Source organism: Microtus ochrogaster, chromosome 16 (assembly GCF_000317375.1).
Source record: "Microtus ochrogaster isolate Prairie Vole_2 chromosome 16, MicOch1.0, whole genome shotgun sequence".
Lineage (NCBI taxonomy): Eukaryota > Metazoa > Chordata > Mammalia > Rodentia > Cricetidae > Microtus > Microtus ochrogaster.
Window position 1 is genome coordinate 18,738,333 of NC_022018.1, and position 11,204 is coordinate 18,749,536.

Below are 11,204 nucleotides of genomic sequence, written 5' to 3' on the forward strand. Positions count from 1 at the left end.
CAAATCACACCCCTTATTCTCTTGACTTTTCCCTCTTGGTTTTGTAACCTATGCTTACATTTTAACAAGTGTGTGTGTGTGTGTGTGCACTCACGCATGCACGTGCATTGTATGTGTATATATGTATACACATACCACATACACTATGGCCATGAAGCCCCTCCTCCATCTACTGTTACTAAAGGCACTAAGGTTATATAACTTTACTTCACTCAGCAAATCCTGCTTAGTTGTCAAGAAAGAGAAGCAACTCACAGTTCAGGAGACTAGAACCAGACAGAATGCAGAGTGTTAACCAAACAGTGACTAAAAGTACCTGTGATTGGCGCAAAGGCGTTCAATGAGCAAAGTCCTCAGTGTGGAAGAACAGGTGAGTAGTGTAAGCAGAGAATTAGAAGCTCTTAGAACTAACCTCACAGGGTGTCCCCAGTGCAAAACTAACAGGTTAATGTGTGTATGTGGAAATATGAATAGCAGAAATAAGAAATATTTGAAACAATCACAGCTAAGAATTTCCCCCAAATTATAAGCAAAGAGTTAGAAACCCTTAGAACTAACCTCAAAAGGTATCCCAGTTCAAAACTAACAGGCATAATATGTGTATGTGGAAATATGAATAGCAGAAATAAGAAATATTTGAAATAATCACAGCTAAGAATTTCCCCAAATTAATGTCAGACATCAAAACACAGATCCAGGAAGTTCAGAGAACACCAAGTAGGATAAATACCAAAACCCACAGGCACACATATTTTCAAACCACAGAATAGCACAGATCAAGGAGAATAGAAGCTGAAGGAGCAGACAGCTCACCTAGGGGACAGAAGTAAGACCTCATCAGTTCTCCTCAGAAACCAAGCAAACCAACAAAATTAAGAGTGGGATAAAATATTTAAAGTATTGGAGTGGGGCACCTAAGGATCTGTGCCTTAAACAAAATGTGAAAACTGAAGAAGTTCACTGCTGGGAGGCCCGTCTTGCAGAGAGAGAGAGAGAGAGAGAGAGAGAGAGAGAGAGAGAGAGAGAGAGAGAGAGAGATTTTTAGTGACAAATGTAACTCAGAAGTTTGAGACTAATATAATTCAGAAAAGTGTTGAAGAAAGATAAAGTCGGTGTAAACATTTTAAACTCATTCTTTTATTCTTAATTGATTTAGCCAATGTTAGTTTACTCTAATAATAGCAATAAACGAAACTGGCCAAACAGATTGACCCCAGGTCTTACTGCCCCATAGACGAGAACACCAGGGAGGGAATCCAGACTTGGGATGCTCCTGAGACAGGCGAATGGGGAGAAGAGCTGAGTCAGTCCTATGCTAGAAGGCTAAGAAATGGTTTCTCTTTGGCCACACTCTCCCCTTCTTCCCCAAGTAAGGGCAATGCTGCTGAACAAGTTCCCTGGGAATCCATAGTGCCAAGGGCCATCCACTCAGCCAGCGTCCCTGACACTTCTCAGAAGCTCACCCTGGCCTCACCTCACAAGCAAAACCAAAAACTGATACAAAGAGTCAAAAAACAATATGAATCATGTAACTAAAGATAATTCACCAATATTGCAAAATAAAATATCAATTCACAAAAATTAATAGTATTATTCTTTGTCTATAAAAGCCTACAAAGAAATACAATAGAAAACAAGATACAGTTTATGACAATTACAATTTTAAAAACTGTAAAGTACCTAGAAATTCACTTAATCAATAATATAGAAGAAAAGTGTTTGTGTTTTTAACTGATGTAAAATAAAATCCCCGAAATGATGAGTCACATTATACTCACAGATTGGAACTTAATACTTGAAAGTCAGTTATTTCCTTCTTCATCTACAGCTTGATGTGATCCTAACAGAGCTCCAGCTGCTTAGCTGAGGAGTTCAAAACTGCAAAGTAAGAGTCCACAAAGCAGGAAAGTCAAGTTTGAAGACATAAGAGGACATGGGTAGGTGTTGGAGGAGATCATACTGCTGAGTAGCAATCTGCTTCAAAGACAGCAGAACCCAACGCTGGATGACACCAGCAGGCAAAAGATGCAAAAGAGTCCAAAACCCTTCGTCCACCTTCTTGAATTGTGGATTCTGTGCTTGTGAATTCACCTGCTGCTAAGATTTAATGGTAACACCAAAATCAATAGAATAGCCTCAGGTGTTAGCAGCCATTCCTAGACTTGCTGAGGAGTCACCAACCAGGACAGGCCAGCTCAAGATGAATCCAGCCGCTGGCAATCTTTCTGCACTACTGATGTAAAATTGTCATTTTCTCAATGATTCTGCTCCATGTTTTCACATGTGTCTGCTGGTTTCAGTGATTTTGCCTTCTCCCCAGCCAGCAGACACAGCTAATGTTCCTGAGCCAGGAACTGTGGGCACCTTCAGGGCACCTATGGTACACAGGTGACAGCCTGCATGTCAGCTCAGGGAGTCAACCTGTGTTGAGAAAAAGGGGAGGCTCACCCATCTGTGTGGCAGCTGACCTGGAAAGAGTCCAAGTAACAGTGCAAGGACCACAGGAGGAGGCCATGGGGAAGTAGGGTAGAGCCGAGGGCGTGGGCGGCCTGCTCTGGAGAAACGACTGCACTGTGGAGGGCTGGGAGGATGTTGACTCCCTCTTAGCTGTCCTGAGTGCCTCCTGCATTTGTAAAGGTGGCAAGGCATGAAAAATATAAGGGTGCAGATGAGGCGATCTCTGCAGATCAGGACGCAGTGCAAGAAGCAGAAGACTCAAGGCCAATAATTGAAAACGTGGGAAGATGTCTTTGTGACCTGAGAGCAAAAGCTATCTTAACTAGCACCTGAGAGAACAAAACATCAAGTAAAAATGATGTATTTAGTAACATAAAATTAAAAATGACTATCACAAAAGATGTTAGAATCAGAACTGATCTAAAAGAAGCTTCGGGGCTGAAGGCACAGCTCCATGGCTGGAGTACTAACGTTGCTTGAATAAGTTCAGTCTCCTGCACCACAAGGCAAAACAGAAACAAGAAAGTAAATACTTAAGAAAAGAAACAGAATTTGGAAGCCCATAGGTGGCTTTAGAAAAGGATACAAATAGCTGCTTCCAAAAAAAAAAAAAATCAATGAACAGGAAACAAACGAAAAGGAATCTTTGTACCACAATGCACACGTGTGATCTCAGAGTCTCAGGAAGTTCAGAGCCAGCCTCAGTAACTTATCCCATGGTGCCCACGTGTGGTCTCAGTTCAGAGCCAGCCTAAGTAACTTATCAAGACTTCGTGAATGATCAGCAATCTATCAATGGAGAGCAAGAAAGACTGGGGAAAGGAAGGGAGAATGGGGGTTGGGAGACAAACTCAACCAAATAAGGGCATATGAGAATTAGATAGTATGGGGGGCAGGTGGTGAGGGTGTGAGAAAGCAGAAACCCTCATGTGCTGCACAGAAGAGTTTAATGAAAGGGATCCCCATCCTCCTGGCCCAGCAGCCTGCCCATGGGTACACATCTCTGAGCCTTTCCCACAAAGGTCCTTTCCTTCCTTCCTTCCTTCCTTCCTTCCTTCCTTCCTTCCTTCCTTCCTTCCTTCCTTCCACAGGAGCTGAGAGCGCTGTTTGCAGTGTCAGGAACACAAAGAAGCCCAAGTGTTTGTTACTATAAGAATGAACCTGCCACATGGAGTGCATACTACTGAATTCTGGGGCAATAAAGACTACAAAATAGACCAGCATTAACTGATAAGAGGTCTTAAAAACAGTGCTGAAGCCATGTGTGGTGGCACACACCTTTCATCCCAGCACTAGGAGGCAGCGGCAGGTGGATCTCTGTGAGTTGGAGACCAGCCTGATCGAGCTACAAACTGAACTCCAGGACAGCCAAAGCTGTTACACAGAGAAATCCTGTCTTGAAAAACCAAACAAGAAATAAATGAATTTAGAAGATATAAAACCAGAAAGTACATAATATATACTTTATATAAAACAGCTATGGAAATCTGAAAACACAGATATTATTATGAGTTTTTACATAGTGGGCCTCCTTGAGTCCAAAAGCACACACTTATTCAGTATAAATCATAGACAAAATCAACAGAGCTAGAGTCGACCACTGAGGGGGTGATAATAAAACACCACACTGCTTTTGAAAATGTATTCCTCCCAATTCTGTGCTGAATATTACGGGGTTTTGGTCTCACCTTGCAGCCACGGGCTGGCATCAAGCTTGTAGCCCTTGTGCCTCAGACTGTATACTCCATTGACTCCACATTACCTGGCTTTCTACCCCCACTCTGTTTGAACTTACAGCCCGACTATAGCTTTGCCTCTGTGAGGTCTACTGAACGTAGACTTGCCTTGTCGTTGAGAGACACCAATAGACTGGAGCTCTTTTATCTACTGGTTCTTAAAACAATCACAACTGTGAACCATTTTTGCATCTTAAAAATGACTACAGCTTTATGTAAACTGAGAACTATGAACTTTCTGGAAAAATTTTTTAAAAATAGCCTAAAAATTTTTGAGACCATGGCATGTGTTATACCCAAATCTACGAAGTCCCCACAAAAGCCAACGAGGAGACCGAGTCCCATATGTAAAAGCAGAGAGCCTTTATTTTATGCAAGTTTGCACACTCGGTCTCTCCACATGTCCAACATATTGGAATAAACAGAGAGTCCCGCGCTCAGTTAGAGTTGGGTTTTTATAGTAGTAGAGGTGGGGGTGAGGGGTTTCTGAGGTTCAGGACCCCTGATTGGCTGACATTTGTCTAGGGGTGTCCTGGCGAGTGTGTGCTAGCAGGTGGTCCTATCTACAGCAGTTGGAAAGTTAAGCATTTCCTTTGAATGGTCTGTTCTTGGGTGGAGGTCAGGTAATCTCAGCTTGTGGTAGGCATGATGCTAAAAACCTGATTTTTAGGAGGGGGACTGTAAATGGGATTTCATCAAAATTTGATCTTCAAAAGATAACATGAAAGGACCGCGGAGCTGGCTCAGTGGTCCAACCCCCAGCACCTACCTAAAAACTGGATGTGGTCCTATGAATTCGAACCCCAGCACTAAGGGGTGGAGCCCACTGGCCAGCCAGGCTTCCAATCAGTGACCTCCAGACTCAGAGGGAGACCCTGTCTCCAAAACTAAGATGGAGGACACAGAGGAAGAGGTCCAACATAGAGTGCTGGACCTAAAAATACATACTTACAGGTTAGTGTGTGCGCGCACATGCACACACACACATGCACACATACATACACGCACACACATACACACACGCACATACATGCACACACAGTTTTTAAAAGACAGTTTTTAAAAAAATCACAAAAGAAAATATTTGCAAATCATGTCTAATAAAGAACTTGTGCACAGAATATATTTCAAAACTCAAAAATTCATAAAACAAACCACTTAATTTTAAGAATGGAAAATATATTTACAAAGATATTTCACCAAAGAAGAGACACAGATGCAGATGAACCCAATGAAACACACTCAGCATCATCAATCAAGAAGAGAATGGCAAGTTAAAGCCAGAGCCAGACAAACACCACTGAGACTTAGCTAGAATGGAGGGGACAGGGACTGAGCAGGACACAGCCAACCCTTTCTGCCCCTCCACACACTGCACAATGTGCCTTCAGAAAATGGTGGCATTGCCTTAAAGAGTTAAATATGTGCTTGTCTCCAAATCTCACAGCCTCATATATGAGCATCTGCCCAAGAGAAGTAAAAACCCCTTTACTTAAAACCCAGTCTGTAAATGTTTTCAGCACACCCATTCCAAACTGGAAACCACCCAACCAGTAGCTGCAGTGAAAAGGAGACATTCTGGTTCAGCCACAGAATAAGAGAAACCTGCATCAAGAAAAAAGCATCAGTGAGGCAAAGCTGAAGAGAAGGTGAAGAACCAGGCTCAGAGGGACATGGTATCCCATGGCACTAACAGGAAAGGCCAATTTCCAGGTTTGAGACCTGCTGGTCCATACCACCCTGTGCCTGCGTGTCTCCTGGTGGTCACCTTACGGTCCTGGAAGCTCCAATATCCTGGGGTCCCCAGGGGGTGCACCTTCACCATGGCCTCTCTTGTCTCTTCAAAGACTCCAGCTCTGTCACACGGTGCCAAGCCTCAACTTCTTTCCATACTCCTCCTTCAAGTTTACAGTTTCCATGATGCCAAAGCCAGCACCATGGAAGAGAGGCTTACGTATAATCAATTTTGGCTGCCTTGGACCATAGCTACCATCGGCTGACCCTGAGGAAACACTTCCAGAAGATTTCAACTCAGTGGTGCTGGTCTCTTCTTAACCACAGCTGACTTCTCAGCTCCCACTGACCAGCTTTATAACCCAGGAAGCAAAGGTTTCCCTCCAGTGGGTCTGGTCTCTCGTTATTAACAGCTGTTTCTTCTGCTCCAGCTCACTAGAAACCACAGATTCTTACTTCAACTAGATCATATAAGCAGTCCCTGGAGAATCTTTAAATTTAAATTTTTAAATTTAAATCTAAAACTTCCCCCTGAACCTTGAGAAGCCAATCCTCCACCCGCTACAGGGCTTACATTCTTGTCTTCCAAGTTCACACAATGGCTCAGTAAGCGCTCAACTCTCAATGGCCTTTCTACCCCAAACTTCCAAGCTTCTACAATCCTTCCCAAAACAACATGGTCAGGTCTGTCGCAGTAGCACCCCTAGGATCTTGGCACATATTTCTGTTCTAGTTCATCTTCTCTTGCTGTGATAAACCCCATGACCAAAAGCAGGTTGGGACCCTTACAGCTTACAGTCTATCATGAAGGGAAATCAGGACAGGAACTCAAGGCAAGACCTGAAGTAGAGGCCATGAAGGAACAGGTTTATTACAAACTAGCTCTTAAAGTTAACCCATAGTCCTTATTTATGCTCTGCATAAATATACATGGTAATTTATAATAATGGTAAAAAAATATACATGGTAATACCTTTGTTAGCATGGCGCATCCAACTCCTGTTCCTTCTGCCTCTGGCTGGGGACTCCTCACTCCGCCCTTTTTCTTCCAAGCATTCTCAATTTGGCTTTTGGGCCTAACTTTATCCTGTTCAGCTATTGGTCATGTTCTTTATTAAACCAATCACAGTGGCAAATCTTCACAGTGACCAAAGGGTTATTCCACAGCCTTTTCTCAGCTGTCTCTATTGTGTCAAGTTGGCAAAAAGTGAACCAGTATAATCACATGCTGGACAAGTAGCAGGGCTGTTGTGGAGGCCTAGATATCATCTCACTCCCACTCTGCAGCCCTGAGGGGAGACACCGAAAGGCTGAGCACAGCCAACTAGACAAGCTGAGAAAGACTGGGGTCTCAGCCTCGTCTCTCTGCTTATCCCCTGCAACCTAGGCCTCACACAAACTCTTATCTGTATGCTGCAAAGCCTCCAGAGAGTGAAGACAGCCCCTCTAGGATCTGCCCTTGGTCTCGGTCTTTCTCCCGAGTCTAAAGATCATCATAAGACTGCAGACACAAGGCTACTCCTCAAAGCCTGGGTCCCAACCCTGCTGTGATAAGACACTAGCACAATATGAGTCTGTTTTAGAGTCTCCATTACCACATAACCTCCCAGAAGAATGCTAGTCTTCTAGACCAGAGCATCCAGGATGGTGTGGCCCTTGTTCTGGAGCCCCAGCTCTAAGATTGAGGAAGCAGAACTGTAGTAGGAGGGTCCACTTGTTTATTCCTGCCGCCGGGCTAGCTTACACCTGAAATAACCACACAGAAACTGTATTAATTAAACCACTGCTTGGCCCATTAGCTCTAACTTCTTATTGGCTAACTCTTACATCTTAATTCAACACATTTTTGTTAATCTGTGTATTGCCACGTGGCAGTGGCTTACTGGCAAAGATTCAGCAGTCTGATTCTGGCAGCTCCATGGTGTCTCTCTGGCTCCACCCTTCTTTCTCCCAGCATTCAATTCTGTCTTCCCTGCCTACCTAAGTTCTGCCCTATCAACAGGCCAAGGCAGTTTCTTTATTCATTAATGGTAATGACAGCACACAGAGGGGACTCCCACATCACCAAACATTTTCTTTCCTAGGCTCAGTGTCCATCACTCAGCAAGATCTGTTGGGGATGTATCAGCACTGTCCTGTGTGTCAGTGATTAGACACTGATGATGAGCTTGCTGCCTGCCTGGCTGGACCTGCTTAGGAGTTCCTGGGGGCTTTCATTTTCAGCACAGCCCCTTAGAGCATGACAGACATTGCTGCTGGCTTCATGCTTGTCCCACTGTAGGCTCTGCAGCCTACAATCAGCAGGTCCTGTCCTACCTGCCCTTTCCTTTGCTGAAATGCCCTAACTTCCTCCAACCTGGTTCCATCATCCTCCTTTACCCAGTTGCTTCTCTCCCACCAGGTCCTACTCAGATGCTCATTCTGGGCCCTCTCAGGAAATGTCATACAGCTCCTGGCTGCCAGCTCCCATCAGGGTCACCACACAGCACCATAAATTTAGTCTTTCTTTCATGCCCACAGTCTTTACAAACAGGTCAGGCTCCCCTGCCAGCAGTGACTGCATGTATGATGACTTAATGGTCTGTCCTGTCCCTTTAAGAGACAAACCCTACCCACTCCCTCCCCCATCTGCTGAGGCAGGCAGATCTTCCATTGGCTTCCAGTCTCCCGAAAAGGTAGCTGCTGCCATGGTTCCTCTCCCCACCTTCTCTTCTCTCTCTCTCTCTCTCCCTTCTCTCTCTGTGTCTCTCTCTATATTTCTGTTTCTCTCTGTGTGTCTCTTTCTCCTTGTCCCCCTTCTTCCTCCCTTCCTCTCCCCTTTCCCCTTCCCTTCCATAACCTACTAAATAAATATCCAACCTTACTCTGCATGGCGTGCCTGTCTGTCTCGGTCTCTCACCCACCATGCGGCTCCCTGCTTGGGACTTGGGCTTGCTGCTCCTTGTGGCCCACTGATGCCACTTGGGGAATGGCACTGTTTTACTTTTACCATAACAATGACCCCTTCAGGCTGAACTAAACACCATCATGATCTGGCTGGAAGGCGAAGCAGCTTCCTTTCATCTTGAGCTTGAGAGCAGCTACAATAGACAGTCTCTCTCTCTCTCTCTCTCTCTCTCTCTCTGTCTCTCTTTGAAAGCCCTGGGCATCTGGGTCACCAGATACTGGCATAAAAAGCTGGCAGGATTTTAAATGAGGTCACTACTGAGTCACAGGATCTCACTTCTGCTGCAGTAAGTCTCAAGCTTGCCATAGGTGACCTACGACAGGATCTCACCTCTGCTGCAGTAAGTCTCAAGCTTGCCATAGGTGACCTATGACAGGATCTCACCTCTGCTGCAGTAAGTCTCAAGCTTGCCATAGGTGACCTATGACAAAGGAAGATTTTAGAATGTCTAAAGCTGAGCCCACTCTATAATGAACGACTTTATGCACAGGTCTCTTCTCTAGCCAGACAAAACTTTTAAGAACCTGCTGCCACTTAACACTCCCATCCTTGCTGAGGACGTGGAGCTTCCATGCGTACTGGGTCCACCTCAGGCCCATATAAGAATGGCCAAGGCCAAAGCTAGCTGAGGTGAAACCTGAGCTCTGTCTGAAACTTTACAAGTGTGAGAAATTGGTGCTATTCCAGGGAGAGGAAGGATGAAAAGGGGCCTCTGGGTCCCTGGGGTTTGATCTCTGAAAGAGAAGGCTCAGCTGTGACCTCCAATGTGTGTCTTGAGCATTCCAGACCTTGATGTCCAAGTCAGTGGCCTCAGCAGGTAGGGTAAATGATGCTCTTAAAGGGGAAATGTGATGAAGACGATCACAAAGCGTGACAAGTACCAAGTAAGTCCCTCCTTGCTGGTCCAGATGGAGAGAGTGTGTGTTTAGGGAGAATCGAGGCTCATAGGTACCTGGGATGCAGCAGAGAGTAAATGGGTTGAGCCTGGGCTGCTGCAGCTTTGGACAGGAAAGAGCTGGGGTGAGTCAATGACACAAGCACAAGGCAAAGGAAGGGACCAGTGTGGTCACAGGACCTGCATAGATAAAGAAGTTCAAGCCCCTCCCAGAGTTGGTTTGTACCAATTTCCAAATCACTAAGTGGAGACTTCTTATCAGTTATGCTGCTCAGCCTAGCTTACCTTCTTTTAACCTAAATTAACCTGTTTCTTCTTATCTACCTTTTGCCTCGGGGCTTTTTACTTTTCTTTCCTTCTGAATATCTTACTTTCACTGCTTCTTACCTCTGGCTGGAGGGTGCCTGGCTTCTTGTCCCAGGCATGTCCTCCTCTTTCTCTTCTTCCTCTCATTCTTTGCTCCTTGTCTGTTCTGGAGTCCTCCCCTATTTATTCTCTTGCCTGCCAGTCCCACCATCCTTTCTCTGACTAGCTCTTGACTGTTCGGCTCTTTCTTAGATGAATCAGGTGCCTTAGGCAGGCAAGGTGAAACAAATAACCCATCCTTATGTTGTTAACAAAGGCAGCAAAAACAAATGTAGCACAATTTAACACAATTAAAGAATATTAATTCCCCAGCATAAACAAATGTAACACATATTTGTCTGGTTTAAATATATTCCACTACAGTGGTGTGTGTGTGTGTGTGTGTGTGTGTGTGTGTGTGTGTGTGTGTGTGTGTTCTTTGTATCTGGACACCTCTCTGGGAAGCTGGGCTCTGTCCCTCCTAAGATCTGAATCTACGCTGGATCTTTGTAGAACAGCCAATCACAGCAAGTGCAGAAACCATCACATTGTGACTGGGCATGGCTGCAAAGGACCTCGGGGCCCTGGGAAAGCCTCTCTCTAAGGAACCCTTCCAGAGTCCCAGCCCTGAGTAGAAGAAGTTCGCGTCACGGCTACAGAGATGGAGGGCGAGAAACCAAAACAGGCAGGGAGGAGGTCACTGCAGTGGCCAGGCTGTTGGGGAAGGACAGAGCTCCCACCACCAGCACCCCCTTCCCAACCATCCAACGGAGCGTTCCTCAGGCCAACATTGCTGGCCCTCATAGGAGACCTCCCTGTCCCCAGTGACAGTTATCTCACTTGGAAAAAAAGATGTTTCAGGTGGAGAGAGTCTAAGAGAGGCCAAGGGAAGGAGGCAGAGAGCCCTGCCAAGGACTTGGAGGGTAGCAAGGCCCAGAACAGTCTAAGGAAACTCTCCCTCTTGCTCTTGTCCTGAGTCTTTTTCTGCATAACCCTTCTAAAGACTTGGCTGAGCTTGTCCAGATTCTGAACTCTCAGAGGCCAGTGTTTGGTTTGTCTCAACTCTTTATCTTGAGAAGCATTTTGAGGT